General features: G+C 35.6%; 2 pseudogenes; one reads left to right on the top strand and one right to left on the bottom strand.

Moving 5' to 3' along the window:
- The first annotated feature begins 2,071 nt into the window (after positions 1–2,071).
- On the top strand, positions 2,072–3,603 carry LOC127129270 (protein SULFUR DEFICIENCY-INDUCED 1-like; annotated as a pseudogene).
- A 6,757-nt stretch (positions 3,604–10,360) lies between these two features.
- On the bottom strand, positions 10,361–10,460 carry LOC127133833 (uncharacterized; annotated as a pseudogene).
- Between the last annotated feature and the right edge of the window lie 7,766 nt (positions 10,461–18,226).

Genomic DNA, 18,226 nt, shown 5'->3' on the forward strand with positions numbered 1-18,226 from the left:
CTTACCACTAGGCTAGAGAGGTTGTTGTTGAATGCTTATGCAATGAATAAATATTAATCTAAATCTTGATTAAGATAGATTAATGAATTAATTGAGTGGTGTAACTCCGTTTTGGATGCGGACGGATGCATTAGTAAGATAATGAAAAAGGCTATTATTATGATATCATATTATAGTATATTATGTGTCTTACAAATTAAATGAATTATATTTATGATGGGTGTTAAACATGGTTGATATGGTTGATTGTGAAATAACATGACTAAAGATAACGTAAAGGGCTATTATTATTGTTCCATGTTATAAAATATTATGTGATTTATAAATGCCATGAATTTTATCATGATGAAAATTACATATTGTTGTTATGTGGAAGGTGAAGTAACATGATTAAAAACCTTACAAAGATGAGTGAGGAAACCTAGAAGAATAATTTGATTAATAACTTAGAAATATGATCTAGGTTATGGAACATATGTGATATATGTATGAGAATACGATATTCATTCGTACGACGCTTATGTGAGGTCGTGGACGAATTGTTGCCATGATTAAGAATGAGACGCATTGTATGGAACATGCCATGTTATTATTTGTGTATCATGGTGAATGAAGTCACCTATGATTATGGAACATGCCATGTTATTATTTGTGTATTATGGTGAATGAAGTCACCTGTGATTTATGAATTTGTTATGGTTCGTGGAACCAATGATTTGTGGAACCGATCATGTATTCAGAATGTGTGTTTTCTGTGGTGGTACACATCTCTTGTGGTATGCTTAGATGAGTAAGCATTGGGATGTGGGACCAATGATTCGAGCCTCAAATGGGTTTGAGCCCCAACCATGGCGGACATGGGGGAAAGGTGGACACCTATGTGGGTTAGAGTCCCATACGTTGAAAGACACCCTAGGTGGGTTAGAGTCCCATACGGGTGATGGTTCTTAAAAATGGGTTAGATTCCCATAGGGGAACCTGATATCCACCGCGAAAGTCGAATCATACGGACATGCGTGAACCAAGCCTTGGCCTAGACGTAGGTCCGGTTGGGGATCGATGTTGCGTGAATCTGAATAATGATCGTGGTTGAGTTATGAGAACTCAGATGCATGTTGCCATACAATTGCGAGATAGTTCCCCATCGCTCAAGTCTTCGTTCCCTTGTTGACTTGAGTTGGATATGAGTTGAACATTGATTAGAACCCTGTAGAGCCGAGTGGACCCATAGGATAGGAGAACTCACTGAGATTATTATCTCATCCCATTATTGTTGTTATTTTTCAGGTATTCTTTACAGGTTGAATCTAAGAGAAACTGTTATGGATGTTTCAAGGGTTGCTGTTCATCATAATCTTCCGCTGTGGAGTTGTGTGCAATGAAGATATTGTACATAGTTCTTAGATTTTTATTGTTTAGGCATTATTGTATAACATGTTCCATTGATGTTTTAGTTTGGACATGTATATATATTGATGCCATTAGGCACTTATGTTGTGACAGTACCAAGATTTAACACTTGTATGATATTATTCTAGATATATATTATACGGGTTGTTACATAATCAATGTTAACCACCTCGCCTTTTTTGGTACAGAAGACTGACGTCGGGGACTAAAACCAAATGAAATTCAACATTTAAAAACTTTATCCAAAAAATGATATATACGAAAAACACAAACACACCAACTTACATAAACCAATTAACTATTTTAAATCATTTTAAAATTATTTTAAAAACTAAAAAAGAAAAAAAAAAAAGAAAAAAGAAAATACCCATAGTTTAACCTCAATCTAACATTAGATCATCCAAATTTTGTATCATACACACTAAATAAATTAATAATAATAATAATAATTATTATTATTATTAATAATAAAATAACTAAAACAATAGTTTTTTTTTTAATTCCACGTGTCAAAAACCATTTAGCATTGGAAGCATGATGTCATATAGAATCAAGCCTCAATTCCTTCCACATTCTTTCACAGTCGTTAGTATCCCAGGTTCCTTGTTTATAAGGTGCATGCGTCTTCAAAACAAAGAGTATCTATCTTTTGTGAGAGAAAATGGAAGGAGTTAGTGTCGTGAAGAAAAGTTCCAAAGGAAAGAAAGATAATCTTTATCATGTTATGCAAAAAGTTCCTTTTGGTGATAGTCCTAATGTCAAAGTCAAACATGCTCAGGTATGGTATCTATACCCTTTCGAAAATTTTACTTTTTATTTTTATTTTTTCTGCATAATTGAAATTACCTGCTTCATTGTTTCTGAAAATTGCACCATTTCCTCATAATTCTATGCTATATTTTAGTGATTATTTGTATATTTCACTTTATTTTTTAATTATTGACTTAAGTTTAAGTGCAAGACATTTTCAACTTTTCAGATTTACTTTTACCTTATTGTTATTCATTATAGGATGAAAGTTTGAAGTATTTTTTTTTAATGTAGATTTAAGGTTTAATAGTGAATAATTATATGAATGTACGTGTGAATTCAGTTGGTGGATAAAGATCCACAAACAGCTATAATGTATTTTTGAAAGGTGATTAACGTCGGAGATAAAGTGGATAGTGCTATGAAGGATATGACTGTTGTGATGAAGCAATTAGATAGAACCGAAGAAGCTATTGAGGTCATCAAATATTTTAGAGGTCTTTGCTCAAAAGATTCTCAAGAATCCATTGATGATGTTCTTCTAGAACTTTACAAGGTATTTTCATATAATGTTTCATATCAACCATAATGTAGATAGAGCAAGTAAATTACTCCTCTGATTTACAGAAGGACAACATATACACAGAAGAAAAATACAATGATGGTCTGACATAAATAATAAAGAAAAATACGTTGATGGTCTAAATAAATAATAACTTCAATTAGTGTGTTATAGTGATTTATTATCAGAGAACAGACATAGAACAGAACACCGATAAAACATTGATAGTCTGACCCAAATAAGTCATATTGATTTATCAGAACACATATTCACAAAACATAGATGATCTGACCTAATATTTAATAATTTTAATAAATACATATTAAATAATTTAATAATTTTAATAAATGCATATCAATTGATTTACTGACACTGTTAATAATTTTAGTCAATAAATGTCAGAAAGCTAAGACTTATCTATCAAGCAGATGCCTTTAATTGAAGGACTATAAAGACCGTCCGTACTAATGGCAAGAAGTTCCAAGTTTCAATATTATTGGTACTTAAATCTTTCACTTTTTTAATCTAACAGGTAATTTTCAAGAAAGTGCACATGATAGATGTTGATGCCAACAAGACTCTAAACTTAACCTTATGCTTAATGAGACAATCACTTTATGAAGAAGCCTATTTAGTTCTTGAACAAGTTTTGCAAGGAAAACTTCAAGGTTCTGATGAAATCAAGTCTCAAAATAGAGAATACGAAATGCTTATAGAATTGAAAGCAAACTTGTCACAACCTAAGTTTATGGATGATTTAGATCTTGATGATGATCTTGTGAAGGGAGTTGATGGGTTGCTTAAAGTGTGGAGCCTATTAGATCAAGAAGATTTTCGATCTTTGAGAAAATATCTTCTTTTAAGATCAATTGGCATGTTGATAAGTTTTTAATTTATTATGTTGTATATTGTTTTAGGTCCAGGGTTGGACAAATAGTCCTTTCTAGTTTCTTGTTTTTCCTTTTCATTTTGTGTTTGTTCTTTATTGGATTTTAATATATAACTCATAGGGCGTCAAAGTTAACACTCGTACCTTATAGATATGTAAGGACTCATACTCTACCTTTATCCGCATTTCTACTAAAAATGAATATATCAATTATAAAATATCTTATCATTTTAACTTGTCAAAATAAACGAACATTTATATTAAATACGTAATGGTTTAACATTAATATACATTTTAAAATTGATAGCAAGTTCAACATCGACCAACTAACTATTAGTATTTACAGTAATTATCATAAAATTACTTTATATGAATATTAAATTATATTTATAAATAATAATTACATTTAAATCACTATAAATATCACTGAGTAATTTAATTAGTTAATAAATAAATTTTCAATTAATAAAGAGGTTTGAATTTTTTTTTCTATCCAGTAATAAACGTGTGTGTTTATTAAATAAATATAAAATAAAAATTTATTTATTATATTGAATAAATATATATTATAATGTATACTAATAAAGAGGGAAAAATACTTAAAATGTTGATTGTCAAATAAATATTAATATAGTTTATTAATTTGTAATAGTTGTTAAATGTAAAAAAATGAATATAAGGTCTTCATATATATATATATATATATATATATATATATATATATATATATATATATATATATATATATATATATATATATATATATATATATATATATATATATATATATATATATATATATATATATATATATATATATATATATATATATATATATATATATATATATATATATATATATATATATATATATATATATATATATATATATATATATGTCCAGCCTTTATCATGAGCCAGAAGTGCTATAGCACTGGTCCCAAATTTTAAGGGGCCCACATATTTTTTTTAATTACTACAAATATATATTTTAGACCTATTATTTTAAAAATAGATGTTAAATCATAATGTTTTCAAAATCTATTTTACATCTGTTTGTTGGATTAATTTATTATTAATTAGGTGTGACTCATGTAAACAATATTTGGCTTAAATAAAAGACACCTAAATGTGATGATTATTTTGGTAGATGGATAATTAAGTTAATGAGGTTTTGAAATTCAAAAATACAAATCCCTCTTCTCTCTCTTCATGACTGTTGGGACATGACTCTTGGGGTGGAATATGACTGTTGGAATAAAGTGTCTATAAAAGGACACATTTAGGCAACCAACACCAACTTTTCTCATTCCTTCTCATTTTCTCACAAATACACAAAAGTATCTTCATCATCAAAGATACAAATAAGGAAGAAGGAAGAGAGGAGAAAACAATTGCAAACAAGGATCAATAAATCAGACAAGAATCGACGTCATGGATCCGGGTACGCTTTTACGGTTTTATTTATAGAATCTAAAACACTGTGAAAATCATGATATCAAGATCCAAAACATAAAATTTTGCTAACAGTTGGTATCAGAGCTTTGTTACCGGTATTATGATTTTTCGGTGTTGATTATCGATATTATAATTTTTTTTTAAGTAGTGATTGTTTAATGAGAATTATAGTTTATATTAGAAAGTATCATGATATGTATGTATGCTATGCATAAAATTGCTTTTGAAAATTTTCAAAGACGTTACGGTGATGGCACTGGAATTTATACACATGTTCAAGAATTTCAAATGCATGTGTTAATAGACAATCCAAAATATCCTATATATGCGTAGTATATTCATTTACGTAACTTCGTATATAAAGTCGTTTATTTTTAGTTATGTTACCTTTTTAAATTTTGTGTGTTCATATCCTGGTTTGATTGAGTTGCAACATTGCCATGCTAAATCTCATTTAAATGTTACTGTTTTAAAATTGTGTATCGTTATTTTTTTAATAGATATAATTTATTGTTTTGAAATTATTATATTAAAATTTGCAATCACCAAAGTGATCAAATTTATTAAAGTGTATAATTTTAATCCGATGCTATACAAATAACATGTTTATGTTAAATAATAGTATTTATTATTATAAGATATATAGAGATCATCCAAAGATGAATCATGACTTATAATTAATAAAATTAAAGGTTTTATCATACTTGTTGCTTGTATATCCAAAGATAGACATGCATGTTCTTTTGAGTATGTTATTGAAATGTATGTAGATATCACCCAAAGGTGAATTTAGATACATGATTAAAGTTACAATTAGTTTGAATCCATGAAGTTTATTCAAAGCATTAACGCATGAGCACGTGTAAATGTTTGCAGTTGCTACTAATATGTTTGTCTTGGGCAACGCAATGACAAAGTTCAATGGGCTAAACTATGCTGATTGGTCTGAAAAGATTCAGTTTCAACTGGGTGTTATGAACATGAATATGGTTAGGTCAATGTTAAATTATAGTAATGTACCTTTATCATCGTGGACCTACGCATTAAGGACCGCTGCGTATTTGATTAATAGGATTCCTAGCAAGGCAGTTCCTAATACTCCTTATGAACTATGGACGGGAAGGAAACCTAGTTTGAGGCATCTTCATGTTTGGGGATGCCAAGCCGAAGTAAGGGCGTATAATTCACATGAAAAGAAACTTGATGCAAGAATCATTAGTGGGTTTTTCATCGGGTATCCTGAAAAAACAAAAGGGTATAGATTTTATTGTCCTAATCATAGTATGAGAATAATTGAGTCTGGTAATGCTCGGTTTATTGAAAATGGGCAGTTTAGTGGGAGTGAGAAATCACGTAAAGTGGATATTATGGAGACTCGTGGAGAATCTTCTTCACCTAAAGAATCTTCTCAAGTCGTTGTCCCTCTGGTTGTGGTACCGTCATACAACACAAATAGACAACAAATTAATATTCAAAACTCACAAAATGAACATATAGTTGATGAACCAGTTGACAATGTACAAGTCACAAATGAGCAAGAACAAGTGACTGAAGAAACACAAGAAATAACAGTAAGAAGGTCTGAAAGGCAAAGGAGACCAACTATTTCAAATGATTATGTTATTTATTCACTTGAACATGAATGTGACTTGAGCATTGATGAGGATCCAGTATCATTTAAACAAGCCATGGAAAGTGACAATTCTAAAAATTGGTTCAATGCTATGAAAGAAGAGTTAAAATCAATGAGTGACAATAATGTATGGGATCTAGTTGAGTTACCTAAAGGTTCAAAACGAGTTGGTTGCAAATGGGTCTTTAAGACCAAACGAGACTCGAAAGGTAATATTGAAAGATATAAAGCTAGACTTGTCGCCAAAGGTTTCACTCAAAAGGATGGTGTTGACTACAAAGAAACCTTTTCTCCTGTTTCAAAGAAAGACTCTTTGAGAATTGTTTTGGCTTTGGTGGCTCAGTACGACTTAGAGCTTCACCAAATGGATGTAAAAACCGCCTTTCTAAATGGTGACTTAGAGGAAGAAGTGTATATGGCTCAACCTGAAGGTTTTGTTACTGTAGGAAAGAAAATTTAGTGTGTAAATTAATGAAGTCAATATATGGATTAAAGCAGGCTTCTAGACAATGGTATCTTAAATTTAACAATACTATTTTGTCATATGGTTTTGTAGAGAACACTGTAGATCGGTGTATCTATATGAAGGTCAGTGGGAGCAAATTCATAATTTTAGTCTTATATGTTGATGATATTTTACTTGCTGCTAATGATTTTGCTTTGTTACATGATGTAAAGAAGTTTCTCTCCAATAAATTTGAAATGAAGGATATGGGTGAGGCATCATATGTGATAGGAATAAAAATATTCCGTAATAGATCACAAGGACTATTGGGAATGTCTCAGAAAGGCTATATAAATAAAATTTTAGAGAGATTCAGAATGGACAAATGCTCTGGAGGGACAGTTCCTATTCAGAAAGGGGACAAGTTTAGTCAAATACAATGTCCCAAAAATGAATTAGAGCGAAAAGAAATGGAGTCTATTCCCTATGCATCAGTGGTTGGGAGCTTGATGTATGCCCAAACATGTACCCGATCGGATATTAGTTTTGCTGTTGGTATGTTAGGTCGATATCAAAGTAATCCTGGAATGGATCACTAGAAAGCTGCAAAGAAAGTTCTTAGGTACTTACAAGGAACCAAAGATTACATGCTCACATATAGAAGGTCAGATCACCTTGAAGTGGTTGGCTACTCAGATTTAGACTTTGCAGGATGTGTGGACTCAAGAAAATCCACATTTGGATATGTTTTTCTTCTGGCTGGAGGAGCAATATCATGGAAGAGTGGAAAACAGTCCATCATTGATAACACGAAATTATATCACATTTTAAGACTTAATTCAATTAGATTATATTATCATTCACTTTAGTTTATCTCATTTTATCAGATATTATGCAGTATTTCCTTGCTATTTATGTCAGGTATCCATTTTGAAGCAAAAGTGAAAAAGGGAAGAAAAGGAGGTGCAAAAAGGAGAGAAAAGGGACCAAATGCCAAAGCCCAGCCCAAAGCGCACAAGTCACCAACGCTGTGCCTGTGACGGACGTCACAGGGTGCGTGACGAGCGTCACGCAAAACAGCCTTGTGACGGACGTCACACATAGTGTGACGGGCGTCACACAATTCCACTACCTTTTTGGCGCAAGTAACGCCCTCAGAAAGACTGGAAGAAGAACGTTGAGAAGTTGGTCTCCTATATCCACGCCGTGCATGTAGCCACGTTGAAGAATGGGAGAAACGGAAAGCAGTTGCCAACACTATTATAAATAGCCATCTCAAAAACCTAAAGCTCTCTCGGTTTTTTTTCCACGCTCATACTGCCGAAGCTCTGCCAAATTTTCTTTTCACGCTTTTGCTTATTTTTCTTTTCCAGCATTGTTTATTTTATTTATTTCTTTTGCAAGCTTTACATTCTTCTTCCCTTGCAAATTTACCTTTCCCATTTTAGCTTTTAGATATTTTTCGCATAATAGTTTCTACACCGGAAACTATTGTGCAACTTTATACCGGATTTAACCTTACGTTATATTCCAGTTTTATTTCCTTGATTTAATTTATTGTTTAATTGAAGAATCCAAGAACAAATCCTACCGGCTTGTGGTGGAGTGTTCAAGACTATTGTATTACGCATTCAGGTTCTTTAATCATTATTTAATATTTTGTTTTATTATTTATCTATATTATCTGCCTGGAATGAGTCTGTTTATGCATGATATAAATTCTTATTTATTTAGCATGTCTGGCTAATTTGCCCAGGTATCGGTATGTAAAGTAAGCAGAATAAGGGATCAAGACTGAGTCGGTCTATCTAAACTTAAAATCAAAATCAATCTTTTTACGGTCTCAACTTACAGGTTTAATAACAAGATTTTTTACAAAAGTAAAAGACATAAAGAAGTTAAAACCAATAGAGCGAGAGTTTGAGATTTTAACTGGACAGTGTAAGTTAGGCATTAATTCTAGATCAGGGCGAGAGCAAGTTTTAGAGTTAATTAAATTCTGACCTTTTCCAAAAAGTATTTTTAAAGATTGAATGTGAGGACGAGAGTTAAGCATTTGGATTTGATTATATAACCTAAGTCAACAGAGCGAGAGTTTGAGATAAGGGTGTTTAAAACGGTCAGTATTTTCTTAAAAGGAGTTTCTGCAACTTTATTGTTTTCAAAATATGATTTTTGACTTAATTATAAGTGACAGCTACATTAATATAAAATCATGGTTTATTCAACAGAGCGAGAGTTTGAGATAAAACCTTTAACCAATAAAGTTAACCGAAACGATTCATTTTAAAACCAAGAAACCGACAAAGACTTGATTCCCTAGTTTTGACGAACTACATACCGATATTCGTTTTATTAATATTTAATCTAGATCTTAGTTTAGCTCTTAGTTTTTCCCCAAACAATCAAACATTTTCACCTTAGATTTACGTAGTAACCTTAGATAACGGTATATCGATTCATAAGTCCCTGTGGGATCGATATCTTTTAAAACTACGCGATAGAACTGTGCACTTGCAGTTTGTATCCCATTCTCGACTCACACAGTCGAGCGATCAAGTTTTTGGCGCCGTTGCCGGGGACTTCTATTTAATCGATATCGTAACTCTTCCGTTACGCTGTAGAGACTAAGGTTTCTTTTTCTTCTATTCTTTCTTTCGTTGATTTGTATGCCACGCACTCGCTCTCAAGGCGAGCCGCTCTATTTACGAATCAACGATATCGAACTATATCTCCGAGTCTTACGACGAATTCGGGAATATCGTGCTGAAAACAATCTCCCTCCTATAGACCTTCCTGATCTCAAAGATCTTCCTTCTTTAACCAAGATGGCAGAACCAGCTCGTGCTCTTAGAGATTACGCCGCTCCATCGCAAGATGAACCGCATTCAAGTATTGCTCCGCCCGCAATCGAAGCAAACAACTTTGAACTTAAACCTTCGCTGTTGCAAGCTGTGCAACAGAACCAATTCTCTGGAAATCTTACCGAAGATCCAAACCTTCATTTATCCGTATTTGTCCAATACGCTGATACTGTTAAAGCTAATGGTGTCACTTCAGAGGCAATTCGACTTCGTCTTTTTCCTTTCTCATTAAGAGATAGCGCTAGAAGATGGCTTCAATCACTTCCTTCCAACTCAGTCACCACATGGAACGAGTTGAAGAAAGTTTTTCTTGCCCGATATTTTCCGCCAAGCAAAACAGCTATGTTAAGAGCCCAGATAAACGGATTTAAACAGAAAGACAACGAGTCTCTTTTCGAAGCATGGGAAAGATACAAAGACATGATGAGACTTTGCCCACACCATGGTTTGGAAGACTGGTTAGTAATTCACACATTTTATAATGGTCTCTTATACAATACAAGATTAACAATAGACGCCGCTGCAGGTGGTGCACTAATGAACAAACCTTATGCTGATGCTTACCAGCTTATCGAGAGCATGGCCCAAAACCACTATCAGTGGGGAACCGAACGAACAACGGTGGAAAAACCTCAACCGAAAACTGGCATGTACGAGATAAGTAACCTTGATCACGTTAATGCAAAAGTGGATGCTTTGGTCCAGAAAATTGAAAGTTTAAATGTATCACCTCCAGCCGCCGTGGTTGCTATAACTCAGAATTGCGAGGTCTGTGGAATCCAAGGCCACACTCCTGCGGAATGTCAACTCTTGACTGGAATCCAAGCAGAGCAAGTAAACTATGCTCAAGGAAGCCCCTATTCGAATACCTATAACCCAAATTGGAAGAACCATCCAAACTTTTCATATAAGAGTAATAATGCTTTATACGCACCTGGACAGTCTCCAAATCAAGCCCCATCTATACCTCCGGGATATCAGAAATCCAATCCTAACAATAATACCCCTAGAAAATCCAACTTGGAAATCATGATGGAAAACTTTATAGCTTCCCAACAACAAACCAATAAAGATTTCTTAAACCAGAACATACACACTGGCGAACAACTTAAACAACTAGCAAGCAAAGTAGATGCCTTGGCTACCCATAACAAAATGCTGGAAACGCAAATATCTCAGGTAGCTCAACAACAAGCACCTACTGCTGCACCAACTGGTACATTCCCTGGACAGCCCCAACCTAATCCGAGAAGCCAAGCTCATGCAATTATATTAAGAAGTGGAACGGAAGTGGAAGGACCGTCTGACCCAAGGATAGAAAACCAAAACCCTAAGAAATCAACTGAGGAAAGTGAACCTAAGGAAAAGGAAGAGAGTAATAAGGAAACCCTAGAAAAGAAGGAACCTTATGTACCTCCACCACCTTACAAACCACCTATACCCTACCCTTAAAGGCTTGTTAAAACCAAAGATGTAGGCCAATTTAGAAAATTTGTTGATCTCCTTAAACAATTAAACGTTACAATTCCGTTTACCGAAGCTATTACGCAGATGCCCTCATATGCTAAATTCTTAAAAGAAATTCTTTCTAATAAGAGGAAACTTGAGGATAGCGAAACCGTTACACTCCCTGCCGAATGTAGCGCTATAATCCAAAACATGCCCCCTAAACTCAAGGATCCGGGTAGTTTCTCTATACCCTGTCACATAGGAAAATTTGTCATAGACAAAGCCTTATGCGATTTAGGAGCCGGAATTAGCGTTATGCCTTTATCCATATGTAAGAAACTGGAAATGGGAGAATTAAGACCGACCAAAATGTCTGTGCAATTAGCAGATCGTTCCATCAAATATCCTGTAGGAATCCTTGAAAACGTTCCCGTACGCATAGGTCAGTTTTACATTCCCACTGACTTCACAATTATGGACATTAGAGAAGATGATACTACACCTATTATACTAGGAAGACCATTCTTAGCAACTGCCGGTGCAATCATAGACGTAAAACGAGGACGACTCACTTTCGAAGTAGGTGAAGAGAAAATTGAATTCATTCTTTCCCAATTCTTGAAAGCACCTGCAATAGAAGATACATGTTACTTCATGGATACCATCGATGAATGCATAAAAGAAGCAGAGTCAGGAGAAGATAAATCATCAGACTATCTTTTAGAGGACAAATCTAAACAATGCCTAGCAATAACACCGGACCCTACGCAGTGTCTTAACAAACCAACCCCTGATTTGAAAACACTTCCCAAAAATCTGAGATATGAATTCCTAGACTTAGAACTTGAACGACCTGTGATAGTTAATGCCGATCTAGGAAGACTCGAAACAGAAAAACTCCTACATATCTTAAGAAAATACCCAACCGCACTAGGATACCACATAACCGATCTTAAAGGAATAAGCCCTTCTATTTGTATGCACCACATCATGTTAGAAGAAGACTGTAAAACCTCTAGGGAACACCAGAGAAGACTAAATCCGATCCTAAGTGAGGTAGTAAAGAAAGAAATAACCAAGTTATTGGAAGCAGGTATTATATATCCTATATCTGATAGCAAATGGGTTAGTCCTGTACACGTTGTACCAAAGAAAGGAGGCATAACCGTTATTGAAAACGAAAAAGGAGAAACTATAACTAAACGAATCGAATCGGGATGGAGAATGTGCATTGATTATAGGAAACTAAACAAAGCAACCCGAAAAGATCATTTCCCTTTACCATTCATTGACCAAATGTTAGAACGATTAGCTAAACATTCACATTTCTGTTATCTAGACGGTTATTCAGGCTTCTTTCAAATACCAATTCACCCTGATGACCAAGAAAAGACAACATTCACATGCCCTTTTGGTACCTTCGCTTATAGACGAATGCCGTTTGGTCTGTGTAATGCCCCTGCAACTTTTCAAAGATGCATGATGGCAATATTCGCCGACTTTCTCGAAAACATCATGGAAGTATTTATGGATGACTTTTCTGTATACGGACAAAGTTTCAAAGAATGCCTTGAAAACCTAGAAAGAGTTCTTGAGCGATGTGTAAAAGTAAACTTAGTACTTAATTGGGAAAAGTGCCACTTTATGGTACAAGAAGGAATTGTTTTAGGACACATCATCTCGAACAGAGGAATTGAAGTAGACAAAGCCAAAATAGAGGTAATCGAAAATCTTCAACCCCCAACAACCGTGAGAGAAGTACGAAGCTTTTTAGGACACGCCGGTTTTTACCGACGATTCATCAAAGACTTCTCTAAGATAACTAAACCCTTAACCAGACTGTTGATGAAAGATGCTGAATTCATATTCGACGATAACTGTTTAAAAGCATTTCAAACTCTCAAACAAGCATTGATCTCCGCACCCATTATGCAGACACCAGACTGGAATGAACCATTCGAAATAATGTGCGATGCCAGTGATTATGCTGTAGGTGCTGTTCTAGGACAAAGAAAGGATAAAAAGCTCCACGTTATATATTACGCTAGCAGAACCCTGGATGAAGCACAGATGAATTATGCCACAACCGAGAAAGAACTCCTAGCAGTGGTATTTGCGCTAGATAAATTTCGTTCTTACTTGGTAGGAGCCAAAATAATAGTTTACACCGATCACGCTGCTATCAGGTACCTTTTAACAAAAAAGGATGCTAAACCTAGACTCCTAAGATGGATCTTGTTACTACAAGAATTCGACTTAGAAATCAAGGACAAGAAAGGAACTGACAACGTAGTAGCAGACCACCTCTCTAGACTTGAGAACCTTGAACCGGAAAGAACATCCATTAATGATGATTTCTCGTATGACAAACTCATAGCTACTTTGGAAGAGAACAACTCCGACATGCAAGTAGAAACCACCTTAGCTATATCTGTCACACCATGGTACGCTGATCTAGTCAATTATTTAGCTACCGGAATAGTTCCACCTACTTTATCTTACCAGCAGAAGAAACGATTCTTCCACGACATAAAACACTATTACTGGGATGATCCCTTACTTTTCAAAAGAGGCCCCGATGGTATTTTCCGTCGATGTATACCCGAAGAAGAGGTAGAAAATATAATCCAACACTGTCACTCCGCTCCTTATGGTGGACACACAAGTACATCCAAGACCTGCTCTAAAATCCTACAAGCTGGCTTTTATTGGCCAACTATTTGGAAGGACGTGCATACGGCTATTAAGGAGTGTGACAGATGTCAACGCACGGGAAACATATCTAGACGTGACGAGATGCCACAAAAAGGTATTTTGGAAGTAGAGATTTTTGACGTGTGGGGGATAGACTTCATGGGACCTTTCCCATCCTCTTTCGGTAACAAATACATACTTGTGGCAGTTGACTACGTATCAAAGTGGATCGAAGCTATAGCTTCTCCAACAAATGACACCCGAGTAGTAACTAGACTCTTTAAAAATATAATATTTCCGAGATTTGGCATCCCAAGAATAGTAGTCAGTGATGGTGGATCGCACTTTATATCCAAGGTACTCGAAAAACTACTACTTAAATATGGAGTGAGACATAGGATAGCAACACCTTACCACCCTCAAACCAGTGGACAAGTGGAAGTGTCTAACAGAGAAATCAAGCAAATTCTAGAAAAAACGGTCGCCACTTCAAGGAAAGATTGGTCATTGAAATTACCAGAAGCTTTGTGGGCATATCGAACTGCTTATAAAACCCCCATAGGGACGACCCCATTTAAGCTCATTTATGGAAAATCCTGTCACCTCCCGGTAGAATTAGAACATAAAGCCTATTGGGCTATTAGAAATTTAAATTTGAATTATAAAGCCGCCGGTGAAAAGAGAATCCTTGACATAAACGAATTAGAGGAACTCAGAAGAGACGCCTATGAAAATGCCAAAATCTATAAAGAAAGAACAAAACAATGGCATGACAAGCGTATATCAAGGAAAATCTTCAAGCAAGGCGACGCAGTACTTTTATTTAACTCTAGACTAAAGTTATTCCCGGGAAAACTACGATCCAGATGGTCAGGACCTTTTCATATCACTAAAATCTTTCCTAGTGGAGCGGTAGAAATAAAAGGACAATCTACAGAACCGTTCACCGTAAACGGGCAACGTCTGAAACACTATCACTATGCGGAAACCAACGAGGATTCGCAAATTCTACACTTAGACGAAACGCCCCCAGGACTCATAAACTATATTTAACAGTTTCTTTGTCGAGCTTGCGACATTTAAACAAAGCGCTTAGTGGGAGACAACCCACAAATTAATTTGTTATTTTATTATTCTATTATTATCATTTCCCTATTTCTTTCTTAATTATTCTTTTAATTTCTGTTTAGTATTCATTCTTGATTTATTTAAAAAGAAAAAAAAAAAAAATTTATAATAATATTTTTTTTTCTTTCTTTCGGCATTTGGCCAAATCCTGACTTAAACTCATGTTTTCTTTTCTCTAGCTAACACTAACCAGATGGGCTATGACTGCCCTTGGACTGAGACAGAGTGTCCTGTATCTGCTGAATCAGATAGGGTGGGAGACATCCCCTATCCTGAGACATTTCACCACCTACCGGAGACTCACACTAGAATTCCTTAGTTCATTAATCTATCTACCCAGCCATGGAAAAGGAATTAGCAGAGGTTTTATCCAGTTCAGAATGTTCAATATGGAGTTCCAATTTAATATTAGAGACTTTACCAACCTTTTGGGTTTTCCTACCTCCTTTGATACATTCACTGTAAGCCAGGAAGAACTTTTTGAATATAGAGAGCTTGAACACTTTTGGGGTAAGCTGACTGGAAATGATGAGCCCGAAGAACATGAGTTTCTCTCTGGAAGCATACACAACCCAGCCTTCCGCTATTTCCATAAGATCCTGACACACACTTTATTTGGGAAGAAGCCAAATAGTACTTCAGTTTCACGTGATGAACTCTTCATCATATTTTGTGCTTCCCAGAACCGTCCAGTAAACGGCGCTACTTTTATGTTAGCTAATTTGGACCACCTTATCCAGGATGAGCGAGCACCCATTAGAATAGGCGGTTTGATAACCATGATAGGTAATGCTATTGGATTGCGTCAGCCTATGCTTGACCTTAACCCTTTTTGCGGCATTACTACTATGAGTATACCTTTCCTCTTCAACACTATGTTCATAGCGAACTTAGGGTCTGATGAGTTTGAGCTTATTATTGATAACCAGGTTCTCTGCCTATTCACCATGCCCGATCCTAGGACTAGTGTTCATAACCAAAGGAACTGGCTCTATAACCTGAATGAAACCCCAACTCCTGCTGGATCCACCGAATCCATCCAGGACTATGAGATCTGTGATGACTATGAGCACTATGTTGACCATATCTCTCATGCTGAATCTGACCCTCAGACACCTTCCGGCTACTATGATATTGATCCCCCTCCTCAGCCTGTCCTGACCGAAGAATCAGCCATGCCTGATCTCCGACATCATATGCCAGGAACAGATATTAAAACCGTCATTGAAGCCTTGATGTCAGAACATCACGCCCTCAGGGAAGATTTCCACAACTTGAGGCATGAAGTCCTAGAATACATGAGCAGCACGGCAAGTCAGTTACGTATGTTGCGGCATCATGTTAACTCTTTTGCTCCTCCGGCCAGAGATCCGAAGATAGATGGAATTTAGTTATTTCTTTCTAAGTTATTTAGTTTTAGGCTAGATTTTTCATTAATGTTATTTGAATTCATGATTCGCATTTATTTTCCTTTCATTTCATTGTTTTCCCTTCCTGTATTACATTATGTTAATTTTATTAAAGCTTTTATTTAATTTATGCAATGGCTATGTTCTCTACTGTTCTACTGTTACTCAGAATGAATTATTATTATGTGAAATAGAATAGCAGGCAACACAAATTAATTAGCTAAATTAAATAGAACAATCTAAAAACCAAATAAAACAAAATAATCAAAATAAATTCATCTCCAGATTAATTATGTGAAGCGCTGCTGAATGCCCTGCCAAAAAGAACTGTGTGACGAGCGTCACACACTCCATGACGAACGGCACGCATAACTCCTGTTACGAACGTCACACCCTTGTGACGAGCGTAACGCCCCTCAGACATGTGAACGTTAGGGAGCCGTTGGAGACGAACGTTACACCTCTTACCTTTTTACATTCCCCATTCACTTTTCATTTAACCACACTTAATTACTCTTCAACCACTTTTTCTTTCTATCTTCCAATCCTTCTCCTATAAATACCTACCAAAACCTCCTTCATTCACCACAAACAATTCTCTCATATCAAATATACAATTCTTTTCCACTCCAAATCACTCCTTCAAAATTCATCACAATGGCGGGAAATCAAAATTTCGGAAATATCATCTTCCGATCCGGAGATGACAACTATCAGCAAGAGCAATTCGAGCGTTTCCAACAGCGAGGCGTCGTTTCCACCAGGTACCCCGATTTACCTTGTTTACAACAATTAGGCCTACTCCAAGGTATCGAATGGATGCTCCGCCTAGCCGACTTAACCTTCCTTTGCACTCATAATCAACCCACCTACCCATCCCTAACCTTAGAATTCTTAAGTTCATACGACTACACCACTCCCGCCGGTGAAGACAAATTTCTAACCGGTACGGCAACCTTCCGTATGTTTAACATCGAGTACTCTCTAACCCAAAACCAATTGAGTACCATGTTACAATTTCCCATAGAAGGTCAGGTACACCCCAGAATCCCTCCAAACTCAAACTGGAACACAGTTGACGTTTTTGGCCTTTTTAAGAAAATTACCGGTATAGATGCCTACAACTGGGAAGAGCTCCTTCTTTCCCATATACATAACCCAACTATCCGGTACTTTATCCGCATCTTGCAAAACACAGTTTTTGGACGACCAAACAACAACAAGGTCAACTCAAAGGAGCTATTTTTCCTCCAATGCGTCTTCGAACCGGATACTAAGGTAAACGCCGCCTCCTTTCTATTTCATCATATCCGCACCTTATGTGCTAGAGGCCGGCAACCTTTTATGATTGGTGGATTAATCACCACCATAGCACTTGGCCTAAACCTAGGGGATAAACTCCAAACTTTAGAATCTCTACCTCCCCTATCTATGGATATCAGCTACTGTCGATCCAGCCGCCTGATTAAGAACAGAGTAGGCGGAGGATATTATCTTATGGTGAACAACCAGGCAGTCCCAAGCGTTGTTCTACC

This window comes from Lathyrus oleraceus, chromosome 3 (genome assembly GCF_024323335.1).
Source record: "Lathyrus oleraceus cultivar Zhongwan6 chromosome 3, CAAS_Psat_ZW6_1.0, whole genome shotgun sequence".
NCBI classification, from domain to species: Eukaryota; Viridiplantae; Streptophyta; class Magnoliopsida; order Fabales; family Fabaceae; genus Lathyrus; species Lathyrus oleraceus.